Source organism: Pan paniscus, chromosome 12, assembly GCF_029289425.2.
Source record: "Pan paniscus chromosome 12, NHGRI_mPanPan1-v2.0_pri, whole genome shotgun sequence".
In the NCBI taxonomy this organism is placed as follows: Eukaryota; Metazoa; Chordata; class Mammalia; order Primates; family Hominidae; genus Pan; species Pan paniscus.
In genome coordinates, this window is record NC_073261.2 from 99751993 (window position 1) to 99763606 (window position 11614).

Genomic DNA, 11614 nt, shown 5'->3' on the forward strand with positions numbered 1-11614 from the left:
GAGGACAGTAAATTCAGCGAAGCAGAGTGATTTGCTTAAGAACCTGCTGGTGAGCAGTGGGGTAGGGATTTGCGCTTGGGTTCTCCAGTCTCCAAAAATCCGTGCCTTCCTCATGGCCTCTGCACCAAGCCCTGCTTCACTACTCCTTTGTGGACTTACTGGTCGCAGCTGAGGCATCCAGGCAGAAAGACCATCCCTAGGTTTGAGGGTGTTGACGAAGAGTCAAACTCTAAAATATTTGAAGGGATTTATTCTGAGCCAAATATTTGTGACCATGGCCCGTGACACAGCCCTCACGAGGTCCTGAAAACATGTGCCCAAAGTGGTCGGGACGCAGCATTTTAGAAAGACACGAGACATCAATCAAATACATTTAAGAAATACGTTGGTTTGGTCCAGAAAGGCAGGACAACTCAAAGCCGGGAGGAGGGGAGAGGGTGGGGCAGGAAAGGGGAAAAATATCTATCTATGTTAATAGAGATTTTTTTTTTTTTTTTTTGAGACGGAGTCTTGCTCTGTCGCCCAGGCTGGAGTGCAGTGGTGCGATCTCAGCTCACTGCAACCTCCACCTCCCGGATTCAATCAGTTCTCTGCCTCAGCCTCCCAAGTAGCTGGGACTACAGGTGCCTGCCACCACCATGCCTGGCTAAATTTTGTATTTCTAGTAGAGATGGGGGGTCTCACCATGTTGGCCAGGCTGGTCTTGAACTCCTGATCCACCTGCCTCGGCCTCCCAAAGTGCTGGGATTACAGGCGTGAGCCGCCACGCCCGGCCGGTAATAGAGATTCTTTACAGATGCAAATTTTCCCCCACAAAAGACAGATTTGCAGGGCCATTTCAAGATGTGGCAAAGAAAAATGTTTTGGGGTAAAATCTTTTGACTTTCTTCTTAGTCACATAATATTATGCCAGAGTCAGATTGGAAAGTAAGTCATGATATATAGGGTTAAATAAAACCCATCTGATGAGAATTTATGGTTTGTAGGGCATGACTCTCCAGACCTCTTAGGTAGGAATTTGGGCAAGGTAAAAAAATCAGAGCTTAGTCCTCAAGGGGTTCTGGCATTTAAAATCCTACTCTTGGCCGGGTGTGGTGGTTCACACCTATAATCCTAGCACTCTGGGAGGCTGAAGCGGGCTGATTGCTTGAGCTCAGGATTTCCAGACAAGCCTGGGCAACATGGCAAAACTCAGTCTCTACTAAAAATGCAAAAATTAGCTGAGTGTCATGACAAGTACCCATAATCCCAGCTACTCAGGAGGCTAAGTAGGAGGATCGCTTGAGTCCCTGGAGGTGGAGGTTGCAATGAACTGAGATCATGCCACTATACTCCAGCCTGGGTGACAAAGTGACACCCTGTCTTAAAAAAAAAAAAAAAAAAAGGCCGGGCACGGTGGCTCGCGCCTGTAGTCCCAGCACTTTGGGAGGCTGAGGCAGGTGGATCACCTGAGGTCGGAGTTCAAGACCAGCCTGACCAACATGGTGAAACCCCATCTCTACTAAAATACAAAAAATTAGCCAGGTGTGGGGGTGCATGCTTGTAATCTCAGCTACTCCGGAGGCTGAGGCAGGAGAATCGCTTGAACCTGGGAGATGGAAGTTGCAGTGAGCCAAGGTCGAGCCATTGCACTCCAGCCTGGGCAACAAGCGCGAAAACTCCATCTCAAAAAAAAAAAAAAAAAAGAAAGAAAAAGAAAAGAAAAAACTGCTCCTAATATGCCTTTCCCAGCGCTCTAGTCTGCACCCATGCCCTGTCACGCCAGCGAGAAGACCCTTTTGTTACCAGAAAGGGGTTCTGATCCAGACCTCAAGAGAGGGTTCTTGGACCTGGCACCTTGCGGGGAATCCATAAAGTGAAAACAAGTTTATTAAGAAAGTAAAGGATAAAGAATGGCTACTCCATTGGCAGAGCAGCCCCGAGGGCTGCTGATTGGTTATTTTTATGGATATTTCTGGATTATATGCCAAACAAGGGGTGGATTATTCATGAGTTTTCTGGGAAAGGGGTGGGCAATTGCCAGAACTAAGTGTTCCTCCCCTTTTTAGACCATGTAGGTTAACTTCCAGTTGCTGCCATGGCATCTGTAAACTGTCGCGCGCTGGTGCGAGTGTCTTTTAGCATGCTAATGCGTTATAAATAGCGTATAACAAGCAGTGAGAAAAACCAGAGGTCACTTTTGTCGCCATCTTGGTTTTGGTGGGTTTTGGCCGGCTTCTTTACTGCATCCTGTTTTATCAGCAAGGTCTTTGTGACCTGTACCTTGTGCCCACTTCCTATCTCGACCTGTGACTTAGAATGCCTAACCTCCTGGGAATGCAGCCCAGTAGGTCTCAGCCTCGTTTTACCCAGCCCCTGTTCAAGATGGAGTTGCTCTGATTTAAATGTCTCTGATACTTTGGAAAACGACTTCAGACCGAGCCAACACACTTCCCCTATGCTGCAGATCTTGTTTCTGTGGTGAGAAAAGAACTTTTGCCTGAGGAATGCGAGTCCTGTAAGTTATCAGGCCCAGAGAGACATTAAAATAAGACAGCAATCACGTCCTACTCCCGCTTTGAGTTATGTATTTATGTCTTGAAACTGCTTGCTATTGCCACAGGTAGCTATAACCTAACAATGCTGCACTGGACACCATATCTTACATCCTATAGCACTGTACAGCCAATCACTAATCAATGTTATTTCTGTAAACCAATGAGAATTTCTGACAAACAACTTTGTATCAGCCCACTTCCTGTCCTCCTTTTTCTGCCTTTAAAAACCTGTTTGTAACAAAGAGAGAAGGGAGCTCACATCCAAGATTACTTGGGTCTGAGTCTTTTGGGCAGCTGTCCTCATTTTGGCTCAAGTAAACTGTTTAACTTATATTTTGTGCCTTGGCACCTTCTTGTTTTTTTTTAAGATGAAGTGGTGCTCTGTCGCCCAGTCTGGAGTGCAGTGGCACAATCTTGGCTCACTACAACTTCTGCCTCCCAGGTTCAAGCAATTCCCCTGCCTCAGCCTCCCGAGTAGCTGGGATTACAGGTGAGCACCACCATGCCCAGCTAAATTTTTTGTATTTATAGTCGAGATGGGGTTTCACCGTGTTGGCCAGGCTGGTCTTGAACTCCTGACCTCAAGTGATCCACCCACCTTGGCCTCCCAAAGTGTTGGGATTACAGGTGTAAGCCACCACGCCCAGATGGCTAGCAACTTCATTTTAGATGAACAGGAGGTGGCCCGTGTGGTGGCTCACACCTGTTATCCCAGCACTTTGGGAGGCTGAGGCCTCCTAATCCCAGGAATTTGAGAGCAGCTTGGGCAACATAGCCAGACCCTCATCTCTACAAAAACACTTAAAAATTAGTCAGGGGTGGTAGTGCGGGCCTGTGAGCCCAGTTACTGGAGAAGCTGAGGCAGGAGGATTGCTTGAGCACAGGACTTTGAGGCTGCAGTAAACCGTGGTCATGTCCCTGCACTTCAGCCTGGGCAACAGAGCAAGACCCTATCTCACACACACACAAATTTTTTAAATTAAACAAATAGATCAACAAGAGGTACAGAGATAGGACCTGTCTGCCAACTCCTCCTACTTGCCCTAAGACAGCCTCGAACTTGTGAAAAAGGCCAGAGTGGACGCAGAACTCTCAAGGGGCTGCACCAGACTCCCTTATTGCAGGAAGACCTGCTGGAGAAGGTGTATAAGTGGGATCCTGGAAAAAACATAGGAGGTCCCCAGATAGACAGCGGAAGGGCTTTCTTGCAGATGGACATGGCATGTACAGCGGTGCAGAGGTGTGAGTGTGGAGCAAGCCTGGGACCCACAGAATGTTCTAGAATTTTCTTTAATTGGAGCCTCTTCTCCTTTCAGTCAGTGCGGAGTTGGAAGACCCAGAAGAGGTTTCTTCTGAACTTTTTTTTTTTTGAGATGGAGTCTTGCTCTGTTGCCCAGGCTTCTCCTGCCTCACCCTCCCAAGTAGCTGGGAGTACAGGCGTACACCACCACACCCAGCTAATTTTTGTATTTTTAGTAGAGACAGGGTTTTACTGTGTTGGCCAGGCTGGTCTCAAACTCCTGACCTCAGGTGATCCGCCCACCTCGGCCTCTCAAAGTGCAGGGATTACAGGCGTGAGCCACTATGCCTGGTCTCTTCTGAACCTCTTGTCTCCAACAACACCTCTAGTTTTGTGTGATTTCAAAGGAGTTCATTGATTTATCAAAAAATGTTTATTGAGATGTAGGATGAATAAAACACAGCTTCTGTCCCAAGAGGCAGACTGGGGCAGCCCACAGCAGCAGGCACTCATCCCTATCAGAGGCCATTCCTACAGGGCACAGTGACTCAGTCGGTGAGGCTCTGGACCATTTTCCCCACACGTCCAGGCCAAGGGCACTGTCCTGAAGTAAATGTTACTAATGATCATTATTAATTACCAGACAGACATGATGTCACTAGCAGCACAGTCTCTGTCTGTGTCTATAGCCACATCAAACAATGAATTTTGATTTATCACAATGTCCTGACCATTCATCAAACTGCTGTCTGTGGATCCCAGGAGACAGAGTTTATTGGCAAATATACGTGGAGTCCACTAAGTTTAAGGCCTAGAGCCAGATATGGGGTCCTAAGGAAGCAAGACAAGGTCACTGCCCTTAAGGAATTTGAGATTCATTGGAGGAGAGGGGTCAACACTGCATTAACCATGCAGCAATGTGAGAATGTGTAAGAGACAGAGGGGGTTGAGGGAGGGATGGATTACCTAAGGGAGTGGGCAAGGAGAGGGGACAACAGTGACAATCAGAGCTGTCCTGGACCAGGTGCCCTGTCTGTGTCAGGCCTGTGCCTGAAGCTTGACCTCCATGGCCTTGGTTTTCACAGTAGCCCTGTAGAACTGGAATTCAGAGGAGACCTGAGTAGGGACTTGAAGGAGGAGCAGGATTGCTCCAGGTGCAGAAAGCAGGGTCACCCCAGGCAGAGACAACCATGTGGACACCATGGGGTGGCTGATCAGCCCTTCACGCCAGGGTGTGACCTACAGTGAGGCTCCACGTCCCTGCCACCTGGCTAGAATGGGCTTTAGGGCAGAAAACTAGGATTGCATTAGTGCTTCCAGGTAGCAGTGAGCCCCAGGCTAAGGTATCAGGGCCTGAAGAGACAGGAATTCTGAAAAAAAATACAGAGGAATCGTCAGAAGCATTTGAATGAGAGCAACTCTATCTTGAATAGGGGCTGGGTAAAATAAGACTGAGACCTACTAGGCTGCATTCCCAGGAGGTTAAGCATTCTTAGTTACAGGATGAGTCAGGAGGTTGGCATGAGATACAGGTCACAAAGACCTTGCTGATGAAACAGGATGCAGTAAAGAAGCCGGCCAAAACCCACCAAAACCAAGATGGCAACAAGAGTGACCTATGGTCAAAAAGTGGGAGGAACACTCAGTTCCAGGAAATCCCCGCCCCTTTCCTGGGAAGTTCATGAATAATCCACCCTTTGTTTAGCATATAATCAAGAAATACCTATAAGTATACTCAGTCAAGCAGCCCATGCCACTGCTCTGCCTATGGATTAGCCATTCTTTTATTCTTTTACTTTCTTAATAAACTTGCTTTCACTTTACTCTGTGGCTTCACCTTGAATTCTTGTGTCTTGCTCGAGATCCAAAAACCCTCTCTTGGGGTCTGGATTGGGACCCCTTTCTGGTAACAGAATTAGGGTGAATATGTACATGCATAGGCTTTGCGAAATCTATCTATCCACCTGAAATAATCAAAAGGTTCAGAATTCAATTTTAAAGAGTTTATGCAAGTGAAAAGCTGGGAGTAGCCACCTGAGAAACACAGGCACCAGAGAAATGGGGCCAGTGCTCTAAAGTTCAAAGTTAAGGTCTTTCTCATCCTGGTCGGCTTGGGGGAAAACCAAAAAAGTTAAGGTTTAGCTTATATAGGCAGGAAACAAATACATTTAGTAGGATTATAACATTTTCTACAACAGGCTTGTTTATGAGTTACAACAGTTAGTTTTTCTTTCCCATAGAGCTTGTTTTCTTTACAACTTTTTATTTCCTTTCCAATTGAGAGGAGTGTATTTAACATCCCATCTTAGACAACGTGATAGTCATGAAGTCTTTGTATAGAAAGTTAATCTGTAATGGCCGGGCGCGGTGGCTCACGCCTGTAATCCCAGCACTTTGGGAGGCCAAGGTGGGTGGATCACTTGAGGTCAGGAGTTTGAGACCAGCCTGGCCAACATGGTGAAACTTTGTCTCTACTAAAAAATACAAAAATTAGCCAGGCATGGTGGCGGGTGCCTGTAATCCCAGCTACTTGGGAGGCTGAAACATGAAATCACTTGGACCCAGGGGCGGAGGTTGCAGTGAGCTGAGATCGCACCACTGCACTCCAGCCTGGGCGATAGGGCGACACTTGGCCTCAAAAAAAAAAAAAGTTAATCTGTAATGAAGATCAACAGTGAAGCAAGGGGGTCTTCCTTGGCACCCTTTAGTCATTTACATTTTACAAAACAATGTAGGTAAGGAAAAAAGCTAATCTAATCAGAGAAACAGAGGTTACAGCTGCCTGTCATGTGACCCAGGCCTCATAATCATATTCCCTTAAGGCTCAATATATGTTAAAGTTCCAACAGCGTAAATTTTGAATTACTAATTTTCACACATCAGATTATTATTTGATGGAATTTAGGGATAGCACTTAACCTGTACATTGGATAAAAATTTGCCTCATATTTTTGTAAGCCCTGATTTCCTGGGTAAAATACTATATCTGCAAACCAGCACAAATGTTAACACTTGGCCTGTATCTCCACCCTTCTGCATTCCTGGTATCTTTGAGGACACAGCCCAGAGAAACCAATTGGTGGCTGCGGCCTGCAGTCAGTGAAGACAAGGGCTAGGGTGAGGTGGGACAGGGTTCTCCTTCCTTTTCTGAGTCTTTAGAAAGTGAAACATCAGTCAGCCTTGGTTGTATGGTGACCTCAGCCATCAGAAGAACAATTGTCTCCTGATTGCTCCCTTTTTTTTTTTTTTTTTTTTTTTGAAAGGAAGTCTTTCTCCGTTGCCCAGGCTGGAGTGCAGTGGGGCAATCTCGGCTCACTGCAACCTCCACCTCTCGGGTTCAAGCAATTCTCCTGCCTCAGCCTCCTGAGTAGCTGGGATTACAGTCACCCGCCACCAGCTAATTTTTGTATTTTTAGTAGAGACGGGGTTTCACCATGTTGGCCAGGCTGGTCTTGAACTCCTGACCTCAAGTGATCCACCCACCTCAGTCTCCCAAAGTGCTGGGATTACAGGCGTGAGCCACCATGCCCAGACGATTGCTCACATTTGATTTGTTAAAGCTGATAAAAGACAACAGCTTATGTAAAGTTACAGAGCATGAAAGGGAGCGAATTCAGCAAATTTTTAGCAAAGGAAGGAATTTTACTGTTAAGGGCGCACCTGCCACAGAATCCTCAAGTGTGAATGGGGTGGTGGGAGGACATAGGAGTTTCTTCATGTATCCCTAAGAATGCAGAATCTTCAGACATGCAAGGACACCTACGTAAGTTGTCCCTAACTAGGGAAAAGCGAGAGGAGGGCTCTGGCTGGGTTTGCCACTTTAAGCAAGGTGACAATGTTTGGGTCACTGAATCACTCAGAGCCCCACTTTCCTATCTGTAAAATGGAAATGACATTCACAGCTTGTGTAGAGAGAGGACAGATGAGGAAGTGCAGTGCAAGCCCTGCTGGGGAGAATTACTACAGCTGCTGTAAGACCAGAGCCCACCCGATAGGGGGTATGGAGAAAGCCCTTAGCCCGCTGTGCCTTCAAAAGCACTCCTCATGGTTTGCATACGAGTTTGATCCAGACTTCCAGCCTTTTCTCCCAAAGTTGGGGACATTTTGAACACATTTGCATGCTACCTGCAAGCAGGCTCTAACTTCCAGTCACTGCAAACCCTGCATTTGTATTCAATGCTTACTGCCAGCATGTGGCTTGTCTGAAAGACTGAATGCTTTCCCAATCAATGTAATTACATTCTGGATTAAGAGAGAGTCGCTTTACCCTGGAAAGGACAGAAAGATGCGGGCAGACAAGCCAGGTCACACCTGCTTTTGTTTTTTCTTTAAACAAGCTTTTGCTGTGTATCCTTGGGCCATTTCTCTCCAGTGTAGTCTACTCCTTGCCTAGAATGTGACTTCCTCCTGGGCAAGGACTGGGTATCTTGCTGCCTGTCTCTCCCAGGGGGTTGGTATTGATGGGCAGCCACCTGGAACTGTGGCTAGAAAGAGGAACAAGAGGCTTGAGAGGAAGAGGACTGGGGTAGATTCCGGCTGGAAGCAGGTCTGACAAGACTAGGTCTTGGAGGAAGGGAGTGTGGACTGTCTACACTGGCAGAGAGGCATAGATATTGGAGCTCATCAGCTCATCTGGCTGAACTTACAGCTGGTTTCTATGGTGACCAGAGATGATCAGATTATAACTCACCTGCTCCTTCTAGCTGCAGGCCCTCGTAAAGTCATTCTCAAACCTTCTCTTTTTTCTTTCTTTTTTAATTTAATTTTTTTTTTTAGATGGAGTCTTTCTCTATCACCCAGGCTGGAGTACAGTGGCACGATCTCGACTTACTGCAACCTCCACCTCCTGGGTTCAAGCGATTCTCCTGCCTTAGCCTCCCAAGTAGCTGGGATTACATGCGTGCACCACCAAGCCTGGCTAACTTTTGGATTTGTAGTAAAGACAGGTTTTCATCATCATGTTGGCCATGCTGGTCTCAAACTCCTGACCTCAAGGTCTTGGCCTCTCAAAGTGCTAGGATTACAGGCATGAGCCACTACATCTGGCCTCTGTTTTCTTTCTTATCATCTCCTTTGGTCTCTACCCACCTCCCCGCTCCCACCTCTCACCCCCATCAGTGCTGATCACTAATCTTTTTTTTTTTTTTTGAAACAAGGTCTCACTCTGTTACCCAGATTGGAGTGCAGTGATACGAACTCGGCTCACTACAACCTCTGCCTCCCAGGTTCAAGCAATTATCCTGCCTCAGCCTCCTGAGTAGCTGGGACTACAGGTGCCTGCCACCATGCCTGGCTAATTTTTGTCTTTTTAGTAGAGATGCAGTTTCACCATGTTGGCTAGGCTGGTCTCGAACTCCTGACCTCAGGTGATCTACCCGCTTCGGCCTCCCAAAGTGTTGGGATTACAGGTGTGAGCCACCACGAACAGCCCTGATCACTAATTCTGAGGTGGTCATTGGATTCTGGAAGCTTGGTCCTATAAGAGCAGGATCAAGTCAGATTCAGATAAAACAGAAACTCCCAGGTAAATTTGATTTCAGATAAGCAATGAGTCACTTTGCAGTATGAGTATGTCCCTAGTGTTTAGGACATACTTATGAAGCTGTCCTCACAGGGTTAACAAGAATCCTGGACAGAAATATAGTTATAATTAAGCATTAATGAGGCTGCACTTTCACCCACTTCCTTGTAACGGAAAGTCACATAGCACTAGATACTGACCACTTGAATCCCCATTGTTCCTTTAGATTGGATCCCTGACATTAGAATCATAAGGCTTGGCTGGGCCTGTGATCCCAGCATTTTGGGAGGCTGAGACAGGTGGATCGTTTGAACTCAGTGACCAGCCGGGCCAACATGACAAAACCCTGTCTCTACAAAAAATACAAAAAATAGCCAGGTGTGGTGGATTTGTGCCTATAGTCCTAGCTATTCGGGAGGCTAAGGTAGGAGCATCACCTGAGCCTGGGGAGGTTGAGGCTATAGTGAGCCATGATTGTGCCACTGCACTCCAGCCTGGGCAACAGAGTGAGACCCTGTCTCAAAAAAAAAAAAAAAGAATCATAAGGATTTTGTTTAAGAATTGCTTAAGATGTTTTTCAGGTCCCTGAATTCCAGTGAAACAGCTGATGCCAAGCAGTTTGAAGACCTCCACAGAGGAATGAAAGCAACATAAGAATAGTTTCTTCATTTCCTTGTCCCATGACTTCATGCACTCTTTGCCTAATCAACGATCTCCACACTTCAGCCCTCTCCAAAACCCTTAAAAACCCTAGCCCCAGGCCAGGCGAAGTGGCTTACACCTGAAATCCCAGCACTTTGGGAGGCCAAGGTGGGAGGATTGCTGGAGCCCAGGAGACCAGTCTAGGCAACAAAGTGAGACCCTGTCTCTATTAAAAAAAAAAAAATTTAACCAGTCATGGGCACACGCCTGTGATACTAGCTGTATGGGAGCCTGAGGCAGAGGATTGTTTGAGCCCAGGAGGTCGAGCTCCAGCGAGCCATTTTTGCGCCACTGCACTCCAGCCTGGGTAACAGAGAGAGACCCTGTCTCAAAAAAACAAAAAACAAACAACAAAAAACCCCCAGCCCCTGACTCCCTGGGGAGATAGATTTGAGGTTTCCTCCCTGTCTTCTCATTCAGTGGCCCTGTATTAAACCTCTTTCTCTGCTGCAACCCCGTGTCTGGGTGTATTGATTTGACAGGAGTGTCGGGCAATTAACCTATTACAGTTACGCTTAGAGTAAAAAATGATTCATTATTTGTCTAAAATTCAAATTAGATATGCATCCTGCATTTCATTTCTCAGTCTGGCACCCTGCTGGTCTGGCATCCAGCTCAGAGCCCTTGCTCAGAGACAGTGACTATGACAGCAGCTAATTGAATTAGTGCATCTCAGGCACGTTTTCCTTTCTAATATGCTGTTGACTAAGCTTATGATATTTTCTCCCTCTGACTCAGTTACATCTCTAAATTGATACCAGCCCCCTTGGACATGGCCTTCACCCTAGGGAAGCCTAGGTTCCTGTATTTAACACCCTTCTCTTTTTTTAATTTTTAAAAAATGTGTTATTTTTTAAAAAATAGAGACAGGGTGTTGCTATGTTGCCCAAGCTGGTCTTGAACTCCTGAGCTCAAATGATCCTTGTCCTTTGGCCTCACAAAGTGCTGGGATTACAGAAGTGAGCCACTGCACCCAGCCCTGTATTTAACACACATCTAGAAAATTCAGAGCACAGACAGATTGAGAACACTTTCCTCTTTTGCATACAGTTTCAGGATATTCCCAGATCTCACGAAGCCCAGGCGTGGACTGCCCCTGACATAACTTCTTATCCAACCCCCCACTTTTCAGAATAGAAAACCCAGGCCCAGAAAGAAGGTGACTTGCTCAGGTCAATAGCAAATGACTGTGAGCTAGTCAACTCCATGTATTTATTTATTTGGCTTAGATTTATATGAACTAGTTTAAACCTGATAGTAATAAAAAAATTCACTGGCCCTACAAATGCTTAATTACATTTAAAGTAATACAACTTACGAACAAATGAACTGTAAAAAGATATTTTTGGCCGGGCGTGATGGCTCACGTCTGTAATCCTAGCACTTTGGGAGGCCGAGACAGGAGGATCACTTGAGTCCAGGAGTTCCAAACCAGCCTGGTCAACATGGTGAAACCCCATCTCTACAAAAGATAAAAAATTAGCTGGGCATGGTGGCACGTGCCTGTAGTCCCAGGCTGAGGTGGGAGGATCACCTGAGCCTGGAGAGGTTGAGGCTGCAGTGAGCCATGATCATGCCACTGTACTCCAGCCTGGGCAGTAGAGTGAGACCCCC